At 32.6% G+C, this 11,773-nt stretch overlaps 1 long non-coding RNA gene across 2 annotated transcripts; it reads left to right on the top strand.

The window, feature by feature from the left end:
• The first annotated feature begins 7,901 nt into the window (after positions 1–7,901).
• Positions 7,902–11,164, top strand: LOC129981632 (uncharacterized). Of its 2 annotated transcripts, XR_008785332.1 has the most exons (4): positions 7,902–8,943; positions 9,510–9,673; positions 9,778–9,850; positions 10,565–11,164. It is a non-coding gene; the product is annotated as an uncharacterized LOC129981632 (long non-coding RNA). The 2 variants fall into 2 exon arrangements; XR_008785331.1 differs by lacking the exon at positions 9,510–9,673.
• Positions 11,165–11,773: the final 609 nt, after the last annotated feature.

Raw genomic sequence — 11,773 nt, 5'->3', positions numbered from 1 at the left:
CTAAAAATTGGGTAAAATTTTTAAAAAATGGATAATACCCAAACTATGTATATATTAATTTCTTCTCAATTCTTCAGATATTTCGAGTTATTTTTATGATGGGCTTGTGTCGTCATCTCCTTCTATATTGCTAAGTTAATTGCATTATATTAATACATAACTGCATATAATTTTCATCTTACAAGTATTTGTACTTGTTTTCAAAATATTGTATTTGACTAGTGACTTAAAATCCGCGGTTGACACTATCATGCAAACGTAACGAAAAGTCTAAAATTACCTGGTTAAATTTTGAATATCTACTAGCCTACCCAAATCTTAATATTTCCAAAAAATAGTTATAAATCATCAGTGGGTTATATATCGTTCTTGATATAAATTATATATGGTCCAGGAATAGCTGCCCTTCTTTGGAATTTTCTCAAGGGCCAGCTTAAAAATTGATATAATTCTGCTTCCAGTTTAAATTTAAAAATTGTGTATTAGAATTAGTCTATATTGATGGGTGAACACAAATTTAGTCAAGTTTCTCTTTATGAATACTGTTAATTGACTGAGAATCTCAATGCAATTCATCTAGTTCAATACAATGAACTTCTTGTGCCTGGTCAGTCAGGGTTTATCAAAGCACAATGGGAAGCGACATAACTGCATTTGAACGGAATATGTCGAATTTTAAATGGAACTTTGCTTCTTGAATATTGATGTGCACGTGTTTCCATTGCATAGAATTCCAATAAATTACTCACGATTGAATTTCTAATTATTTATAAATCAAATATTACAAAGAAATTTTCAATGTTTCTTTCTTATTTAATGAAATCGTATGTTAGGCTTCAAAATGTTTATTAAAATTTGAATAAACGAATTTTTAAATTCTAAATTATCTGATTTGTCAATTGAATATTCTTTGACATATCTTCGTGTTACCTAAATTATAACATTATTTTTGTTTTAATTCTGAATTTCATTGATGGAATTGGCTCTTAAACTGCAGCAAAACGTCCCATGAAAGAGGAAATGATAAATATTACAACACATTTTAAATATGATTCATTTCCTTGATTGTGAACACACGCATTTAATTTCGCCATTCCAATTTTGTACTCCTTTTTTTCATAAGCATCAAACTGATCGATAACGTTGCTAAAAATATCCCATTTTTAGAAAGTTCCAGAAGCTTCTATATGATAAATGTATACGTTCCTTCGAATATAGAGCATAACTTTTGCACCGATTACAAAACATTGAAATAAAATCATTTTTTGAAGATAATATTGCAAGATTTTAGTTAAATATTAGGCTACTAATTGAATTTTAAAGCCAAAGTGTTTAATTTTTTACTAATTTGATTAATTTCAAAAATGTTAGATTTTTTCGTAAAAATGTTTTAACATTAAAAACTACTCAGAGTGTTTTATAAATTTCATTTTCAATGAGCCATTGTTGCTCCGGAATAGGTATAGCCAAATATTTGCGAAACTCGTATAAAAATCTGTTCATAGCAAATTCAATAAATTGCCTGTGAAGTAAAATTAAATGAAAATTGTTTAATTTTTATAAAGCTTTGGTATAATATGGTTTGCAAAATGAAGTTTTCTTTTATAAATTCGTGGTATTAAGATTAAGGAATTTTACCAAAGTTCTTAAGTTTACAGACGAGATCCTTTCTAGAAACACTTTTCAATTTGCCTCACCGTCTTTTCAATTACGGCAAACCTCAAGTTTCCTTGAAATTTGTACATTTTCGAAGTCAATTATTTTTAATATACACTTTAACAAAATTAGATTTAAAAGAAATTTAAATCTGGAATTGATAATTTGATTTAAATTGATTGACTGGCTATAAGTCTTAGATAGAGAAGATATTTCAAGAAATGCACTTTCATGGCTGAAAGATTGAAATACATTCAAGTTGTTGATTTCTCGCTATTTCAATGAACATATAGTAGTGGTATTACTTGATTTCTGTACTTAAAGTCGACATTTGACCGACTTAATTTTTTTAATGCATCTGCTTTATAGACCGACATCGATCTTTTAAATATGTGGCATTCTTATTCTTGGAACTAATGAAGCTTTTAAGTTTCAGGCTGAGAATGTTCAATATATTTTGCCTTTGTAAAAAAATTGAAATATCACCGCTTCAGAAAGAAAAAATATTTGATAGCTACTCGTGAAACTAAACGGCGAAATCTAGATCCTATGGAGGATTTAATTCTGTTCAGTCTTGTATAATGTTAATATTTAAGTCTTGCAGATTTAAAATAATTGGTTTTAATTGGCCTCACGATTAAAATTCAATTTTTATTTTACAGCTCCAGTGTTCCAAATAAAGAAATGCTTTGCTATTGAAATCTGCAACCTTTGTATCTAAGTATTGGACCAACTGGCCATTCAAGCATTGTTCCCGAAAACACTCAAGATTTCAGGTTTGGTTCAAAATTCATCTGGTTAGTTCATGAAAAGATTTTAGTACAGAATGCCATTATCCTCTCTATAGTATCTGCTCTATTACTCGCAACAGCAGCTAAATCTGTAGTCTTTGCTGTCTTGGATAGTAAAATTTGACTTGAATAAATGGAAATGTTTTGTGAATATTTGTAGAATCTTAAATAAAATTTGTAACACTTGGAGGAAACTTCTAAAATGGTAATTACGATGAAAAATTAATGTACCAGAAATCGGTAGGTTTCAATTCCAAAGCTAACGGAAGATTCTTATTTCTTGTAAAGTAAACCTTTGCGGTAATTTGGATGTGACGTCAAAAGTTGTCAAACATAATGTTAAAGACGTAAGGTTTTCATGATAAAAGGAACGTGATAGTTGAATGAATGAATGACATGAAATCAAATTTTTCCGGAGAGTGAATTTAATAAGATTAAAGGATTTCAAAATTTTCTTGATTAACGCCTGGTTTTAATTAACATTTTTCGACTCTGATTAAATTTTCGCTTACAATCTTTATTGAAAAAGTAGAAAAACTAAGGTTTATTTTGGTAGTCAATAGTAAGCGAAACATCAACTCGCACAAGTGATGTTTCAGAATTCGTGATCTTGTTTATTAGATTTGATTTCGTTAATAGCTTAACACTTAATCATAAACAATTTTAGAAAGTTTAATCTGAAATGCAATATTTAGGGTTAATCAAATGTTGAAATTATGATAAAGCACTTAACCACTTTACCCTACGGATTTGCTGCTTAATTAGATAATTCATAATACTTGAGGGCATTTAAATTCCTATAATATAAGAGCTTTTGAGATATTGAAGCCTTTTTAGATAATTTTTGTTTTAAATTACTTGCAGTTAATTGCAGATTAAAATTTAAAAATTCGGTAATTCGATGCGCGAGTTATTAATCATTGTATGCGGTTATGATTGTATTGTAAAATGAGGTTAAGTTTCCATAATTAGATTTTTGCATCATTTACTTTATATTGGGTTTAAATTAACTGAACATACTGGCAGGTATCTTGCATACTCTTTCTATAGTTGCTAATTAAAAATCTTAGTGGTTGTGGGTAGGGTAAATAAAGAATTTCAAATGCATAGATTCGGATCATAAAATTATCAAATTCAACTAAACTCATTTTAGAATATTTAGAATTGGTAAATTCCAAAATGCGCATAACATCGATAGCAAAATCCTGTCGATACTGCTACGTTCAGTGGTGGCGGGGTAGTCGGCTGTACGCAAGAACATCGATAGCAAAAACTATTTTTATTCAATGTTTATAAAACCCATTTTATCAATTTGAAGCTGTGAAGGGTATTTTTAGTATAACTTCATTCGTAGTGTCGAGTCGGGATAAGGAAACTAATTTTTGGAAATACTGCAGCAATTTCCCGATTGCAGGTGGCGTTTTTCTAGATGTTATACGAAGATCGCTTTTCAGACAGGTTTAGTAGAAGATTGAGAAATCTAGAAATGTCTTTTATTTCCTTTGAATTTAGGATAAATCTTTAATATTCGATTTTACCAAACTTGGTGACAGAAGGCATAAGAATAAGAAATCAATTACGCGTATCATTCTCCTATTACTCGAAATTTTTCAAATTGTAGACAAGTTAAATGTTGTATTTTTGTTAGTATCAAAGGGTTATTTCAAGAAGGCTGTCAACTGATGTGTAAAGCGGGTAGGAAATATGTTCTGATGTTACCACAGAAACGTTATCTCTTCCAATCGGTAGATATTCAATCAGGTCCTTAAAATGCTCCAGATATCAAAACGAATACGTTTTTCTGCTTAAAATTTTATCAACCATTTGTCTATAATCCTTTCGAACTTATGAAATTTATAATAAAAAAATCTTGTTTCGTATTATCTTCAGGTCCTTTCTTAAACAATGATTAGAGTTGCAGTATCTTTATTCATTGCGTTAAGAATTTTAATTTCCCAAAACTGAGGTTTTTGATTGTATAAAATATTGAAATATCCATTATGGCCACAGAAAAAAACTTCATTATTCCACTCCATTTCCGAATGAATTTTTATACCTTATTGAGATTTCATCTAAATGCAGCGGATAATTTAATCCATATCGGGGCAAATAGATCAGTTAGTTGAAAATCTGCTTCAGGCTCAAATTTTTGTAAAATGAGATTGGATCAAACTTATTTAATATCAGATTAAACTGTATTTACATCTGTACTAGGGTTATATTTAAGTAAATCTTAAATACTGCAATTCTTGAAATCGGTTTTTAAGCTTATATTTTATCTGAAACTTCTCGTCAATTGCTTGGATCAGTGTCAATATTCAGGAATTTAGATTAATCAGAAATTAACTCTTCTATTTACAGACTGACTGAAAAGTTTGCTTTAGGTTGGTGTGGAGTGGAAGTTGTGTGCGGCGTGTGGAGTGGAAGTTGTGTGCGGCGTGTGGAGTGGAAGTTGTGTGCGGCGTGTGGAGTGGAAGTTGTGTGCGGCGTGTGGAGTGGAAGTTGTGTGCGGCGTGTGGAGTGGAAGTTGTGTGCGGCGTGTGGAGTGGAAGTTGTGTGCGGCGTGTGGAGTGGAAGTTGTGTGCGGCGTGTGGAGTGGAAGTTGTGTGCGGCGTGTGGAGTGGAAGTTGTGTGCGGCGTGTGGAGTGGAAGTTGTGTGCGGCGTGTGGAGTGGAAGTTGTGTGCGGCGTGTGGAGTGGAAGTTGTGTGCGGCGTGTGGAGTGGAAGTTGTGTGCGGCGTGTGGAGTGGAAGTTGTGTGCGGCGTGTGGAGTGGAAGTTGTGTGCGGCGTGTGGAGTGGAAGTTGTGTGCGGCGTGTGGAGTGGAAGTTGTGTGCGGCGTGTGGAGTGGAAGTTGTGTGCGGCGTGTGGAGTGGAAGTTGTGTGCGGCGTGTGGAGTGGAAGTTGTGTGCGGCGTGTGGAGTGGAAGTTGTGTGCGGCGTGTGGAGTGGAAGTTGTGTGCGGCGTGTGGAGTGGAAGTTGTGTGCGGCGTGTGGAGTGGAAGTTGTGTGCGGCGTGTGGAGTGGAAGTTGTGTGCGGCGTGTGGAGTGGAAGTTGTGTGCGGCGTGTGGAGTGGAAGTTGTGTGCGGCGTGTGGAGTGGAAGTTGTGTGCGGCGTGTGGAGTGGAAGTTGTGTGCGGCGTGTGGAGTGGAAGTTGTGTGCGGCGTGTGGAGTGGAAGTTGTGTGCGGCGTGTGGAGTGGAAGTTGTGTGCGGCGTGTGGAGTGGAAGTTGTGTGCGGCGTGTGGAGTGGAAGTTGTGTGCGGCGTGTGGAGTGGAAGTTGTGTGCGGCGTGTGGAGTGGAAGTTGTGTGCGGCGTGTGGAGTGGAAGTTGTGTGCGGCGTGTGGAGTGGAAGTTGTGTGCGGCGTGTGGAGTGGAAGTTGTGTGCGGCGTGTGGAGTGGAAGTTGTGGAATCTCTTGAATTCTGTCGCCTTTTTAACTTCTAACATCACACATGGTATGGGAAATTTTTAATTTATTGTATTTATAAATGAAGATAATTTTTGGGTGAGGTTGATCAGATGAAATCTTACGTAAATATCTTAATCTTGTTTCCAGAATGTTTTAATTGAGGTCTTTATTACGCCGATCTCAATCGATTAAACGTCTCATTTACTATTAAAGTTAATCAATCCATTTTGATGAAATCTCTATCTGTATGATAAATTCATTCGGAAATAACGAGAATAAAAGGTAGTCTTTTTCGAAAGCCATAACTTGGATGATTTGAGTATTTGAAGCAATAAATTATCTAATTTTGAGAAGCTTTAATCGAAATTTAGCATGTATCAAATCGGACACAGCAACTCTGAGCATTGTATTTAAGAAAAGGTCTGATAACGATACGAAATTAACATTTTTTATTACAAATTCCATAAGCTTGGAAAGGTTGGAGATTAATTCAGGTACCAAATGGTTAAAAAGCTGTGTTAAGTAACTTTTTAGAAGGAAAAATATATCGTTATTTAGCTTAATTTCTGAATTAGCTATAGAGGGAAAACGATTCTTAAAGAAAATTTAAAAGATAATGATCTCGTGATAAAATACCGGGGCATAACTCAAGCCATATTCCACAGGCATAATCGATAGGACTTCTTGTAATTACCTTTTTGATACTAATGAAAATGAAGCATTTTGTTCCTTTCTCTATACTTTGAAAAATGTCGGGTAATACGCGCATGATGTGCGAAGTTTAGATTCTTTTTTCGTCTTCTGTTACAAAGTTTTAAATACTTTTGGCAAAATTTAATATTGGTAATTTACTAGCAATTCAAAACGAAAGTGAGATATTTCTGGATTTGTCTTCTACTAGACATAATAAAGATCACTCCAAATATTTACATCTAGAAAATTTCTAAAGCCTGCAATCGTAGAATCACTGCTGCATTTGCATGAATAAGTTTTCTAATTAAAATTTGAACCTACACGGAACAATTATGCTATTGTCTCACCACTGAATTTTTTCGTCTATTACGAGAGAACTACTTCTAAGATCGAATTATTTTTAATGTTAATTCATTCTGCGTATGTATGTAAATATATAATATATATAAATTTCAGTTACTTCCTTAAAAAGTTAACTCGGCTGCGAGATATCGAATCGGCACTGAAAATTTCCGTCTTTACAATGTAAAATTTCGAATGGAACGATTCTATATATTCATATCGATTGTAATTGGCTTCTTGTGATAATTTTTTTGGATTAAAATTTATATATTTTTAATTCTTTCAAAATTTTAAAGGTGGTCCTAAACCAACAAAGCTAAAAAATGCCGACTAATGTTATAATAACGGAAGCAACAGCAAGTTTTTAACAGCAGTTTACTATGTAACTGTCTTTTAGATATATTTTAAAGCGTAAATAAAGTACTTCAAAATTTATTTAAATGTTAAATGTTGTTAATGTTTAGAGAACTATTAAGCTATAAATGAAACAATTCGAGAATTCTTAAGCTATCACTTGTATGCAGTTTGATATTGTGGGAAGTTTGATAACGCAGAATAACTACTTGTATATTCGCTAACTTTTAGAATTATTTTCAATTTCTAGAATTTTCAAATATTCGGATAAACTAAGTTTTATCGTTTAGTTTTAATTTTCTTTCGTCCTGCGTCTACTTCGGTTGGAGGTTAAGAAATCTTTCGCGAGATGATGGAATAAAGGAATAATTTTGCGTGTAAAATAGGAACTGTAATGGGATAAGTTTAAGAAGCCTAGATTTTTTAACAATAAAGCAATAGGAAATGAGCAGAATTCCGTATTTGGACACCAGTTTAATTTTTTTGAGAAATGAAGCTCGGGGTCGTTTTTCTTTTGAAATTGTATTGACAATGATCATTGCAAGAATTCAAGTATTTTTAAGAAATTCCAACAACTACCAGTTAAAAATTTTTTAAACTATAATGTTGTCAATCAAATACTCGTTTAATATTTTCCTTCGCCTGCTCATATATTAAGATTCTTTCTTAAATTATTTTGCTATCGCGTCTAGATTATCAACGTTCTCTATATAAAGATAATCTTTCCAACTTTATAATTTACTTCTATTGATTTTGAGGAATTAGTTAATATAAATTACTTTTCTCCCCTTCAAGAATTACAAATCTTTTAAGATTCTACACATTTTCAGAAAATATTTTTCGTTCATTTAAGTCAAATACTATCCAGTATAGACGAGGATTCAAATTTAGTAGCTGTTGGGGTTAGAAGAGGCGTGTGACATTCTCCAATGCCATTTTCTTCAACTACGTAATCCTTGATTCGATATTGACAATTGAAGGTGGTGTTCAATATACTTTAACGATCCTGGGTAATAAGGAAATGTTTTAGTCATTTAACAACTGCAAGTATGAGATTCGTTTATTCATGGTGCTGCATACTGAACCAAAATTGCACGTGCATACAACTTAAATATTTTGATTTTGCTTCTAAAATATTATTTGAAACTAATTTCTGAGATTTTAACAAGACCAGGATTGCAACAAGATTGATTACATGATCCAGACTGAACTCGGGATGACTGTTCTACTAAAAGGCTTTTCGGGTAATCATAATTTGAAAGAGTTGATACTTTCCTATTGGCCTCTTTGATTACCTGAAGGGTTCTGTTGTATCATAGTATCAACAAGGTCCATTTCACAGCATCCTATATTGATATTACCTTTGTCGTGGCCTCGACTTGCACATAATTTTGCGTACTCTCCCAATTTGGACCGTTAAATTTGGATATATTTTACATGTGAATAGGCTTCATTCACCATGTCAAGTTTGAACTGCAGTCTCACAGTGCAATTTACAACTCGGCATTGAGCTTCCATTCAAAAGAATATGGTCAAGATCATCAAAAAAAGCAGACGTACTCCTAAACATTGTCTGTGCGCCAGATCTTTACTCGAATAATTGGTCACCAGGGTCTACCTTCAAAGAGAACCGCTTCTGGATGAACAAGTGACACTTCAATGCCATCTGCAAATGAAAGGCTTGGCAGATACCTCAATGGTAAGTTTTTAAATCATGACTTTAATTTATTTAAATTAGTCGACCACTTTTAAATACGACTGCATTCATTTTATTGAATTTTGGAATTTTAAGCGGTATTGAGGTCATAGCCAGTTCTTTAGAATATTTCCTCGCCTTTAAAGATAATTGAAAGTATTGACTTGCTATTTTATCTAGTGTTCTTTCAAGCCTCTTGAAGTTCTAAATAATAAATATATCAGGTTTGATTTGACTTTAGTAATAGACGATGTCAGAGGGAATGTAAATTATAAATTGAATTTAAAGGTATTTTAAAGCTTTCGTTTGCTTATGTTGGGTATATTTTATATGAAGATTAAAGCCTGCTATGTCATTAAGTGATTTGATATGTAGTAATACCAATCTGAAGATTGTAGTAGGAACCAAATCGTGCCTTTTTCATTAAATGCTTTAAAATGAGAAATATACGTAATGCCTGGGGCCTTTTTGGTTACATTTCTTATCTCTCACTCATTTGAATATTAATTTCATCAGAGGAAGAAAATTTCTGTGACTTTATAAAAAGTAAAATTTTCAGTTTCTTACAGTTGTTTGGATCCTTGGGTTTTCGACTCAATTTTGGACCGTTTCGAATGAAATTGCGATGCAAAATTTGCTGCAAGGAAGAGCGAGGAAAATTTTATAGAAGCTTCTGTCATCTTCGGAACATTGTAATTTAACACTGTCGACATAAAGCACATTTGGAGAACAGGTAAAAGGAATTAGCGTTTTTTTTCTGACCGGTGATTTGGTTGAGTTATGAAACCTTCTAAATATCGTTAAATAGAAATTTTAAATAGTCTTATTTTTTTTCAGATAGTAATCAATTTCATGAATGAAATGATGAGAGGGCTTGTCCAATAATTATAAATCAAGATGGCATGAAATAGTGAGTATTGATCAGTTTTAAATACTAACATTACTCTTGAAATTGTGCGGCTTGATGGAAAGATTTCACGTGTACAATATTAGTAGTGGAAAAGGAACAAGATCATTAGTCGGATTTGGCTCGTTGAGGCAGTAGTCATTGGTTTAAGGTTTTATTGGTTATTTAATAAAGTTTCCTGACTAATAAATAAGCATAATAAAATTTGAAGAATGTTTGTTTGAACTGCAAAATAACGAAATTTCTTATTACAGCTACATTTTATTTTAGATATTTGTTAGGATTGCTTTTCGTCCTAATATAAATGTAAGATTTTAAATGTGTTCAAGTGGGTTTTTTAAAAATTAATCGATACTCTAACTGAAATGCATATTTAAAGATCAAATCCCGATTCAATAGGCGAGTCTGACCAATTATTTCTGCACTAGGGCCTATTAAAATATAAATGTTTAGACAATAACTAAACCTAACGATAAATCTAATTTCTTGAAAACTTAAATATTTTACTGAGAATAATTACAACTTCTGAAATTAAAAATAAATTAGAAATGGAAATTTTCCTAATATCATTCATTTTGAAGTGGGCCAATAAGTTTGCTTAAATTATTCAGCGAAATTACTTAATCGCAATCTTAAGTATTTACGAGTGCAGACTACTATTGTATTCATATTCGATTCTTTATAATGGAATAATTACCTTTTTGCGTTTCCTTTCAGAGCGGCTTGGTTAAGGAATGAACGCAACGAAGTGAGAAATGCGAACCAAGCCGAAGATTTTTCTGTAAATACTCCAGGATGTTCCGCCCCATTTCAAGAATATTAAAGATGGGAGAATTCAAGACTGTTGTAGTAGGACAGTTTGTAGAACTGTTACTTTAACATCTAGACATTGACGTTAACAAGTGCTAGAAAGTGAAGTAAACAATCATGTACACAATTTATTTAAATGAGACTTGTCTACAATACAAGTGCGTAATATTCTATATATTCCGTAACTTTTTATTGATAAATTTTGCAAAGTAGTACTTTGTAAAATGTTTCTATTTAACCATTTCTAGGCTAAATCTGTTTCCTTGATTATTGAAAGCTCGACTTTGATAAAAGTTTGAGAATTCATGAATGCATGTTTCTGCATATGTGCCGTGTCTAGGGAATTAAATTACTATTCCATCTTCAAAATGAAAACTTGAAAGTTGTACAGTTTGATTTAGCAGCCAAATGGATAAAAATTGAAAATTTTGGATTAGTTTTAGTTCCAGTGCCTCAATAAGGAAACGCGTTTCAAATTTGTCTTTTTATTGATAATGGTTGACGCAATTAACTGCGAATTTTTCCATGACTAGTCCTGAATAAATTTTTCATATCGCATGAACTGGGCATTCAATTATCTCAAATACTATGGAAATCTGTCTTTTAATCAGTCTGTATACATGATATAATGAACGAATGTAATTTATTGATAAGGCAACATAAAGTCAAGATACTGGAAATATTTAAAAATGCATTTAAACTGTGCCTTGTTTTCGTTTTAATTTTCAAGTCTTGCCCCAAACCTTGACACCGAGAATCCTAAATACTCTCTTCGGTGGGAATAATTATATATCTGGAAGAAACGAGACCAAAATGGATCGAAAATTGAAAATACTTATTAAACCTTATATTTATGCAGGTAAAAGCAAGATATTTTTGCTTTTGTAATAAGTCGTATATTTACAGTAAAAGGTATGAAAAGAAACATGAAAATAAGTCAAACACTTCATGGATCGGTTTCTTTTAAATAAATAAATGAATATTTAATAAGATTTCATAATCTTCCGATGAGCTATGTAAGTAACCTTTGTGTATTAACTCTGAAAGCCTACTGAAATAGTTGCAGATATGGATACGCAACAAAAGCATTCTTAATGGTAGCGAGTAGTAAAAGCA

This window comes from Argiope bruennichi, chromosome 8, assembly GCF_947563725.1.
Source record: "Argiope bruennichi chromosome 8, qqArgBrue1.1, whole genome shotgun sequence".
In the NCBI taxonomy this organism is placed as follows: domain Eukaryota; kingdom Metazoa; phylum Arthropoda; class Arachnida; order Araneae; family Araneidae; genus Argiope; species Argiope bruennichi.
This window is presented reverse-complemented; position numbering and strand designations above follow the sequence as displayed.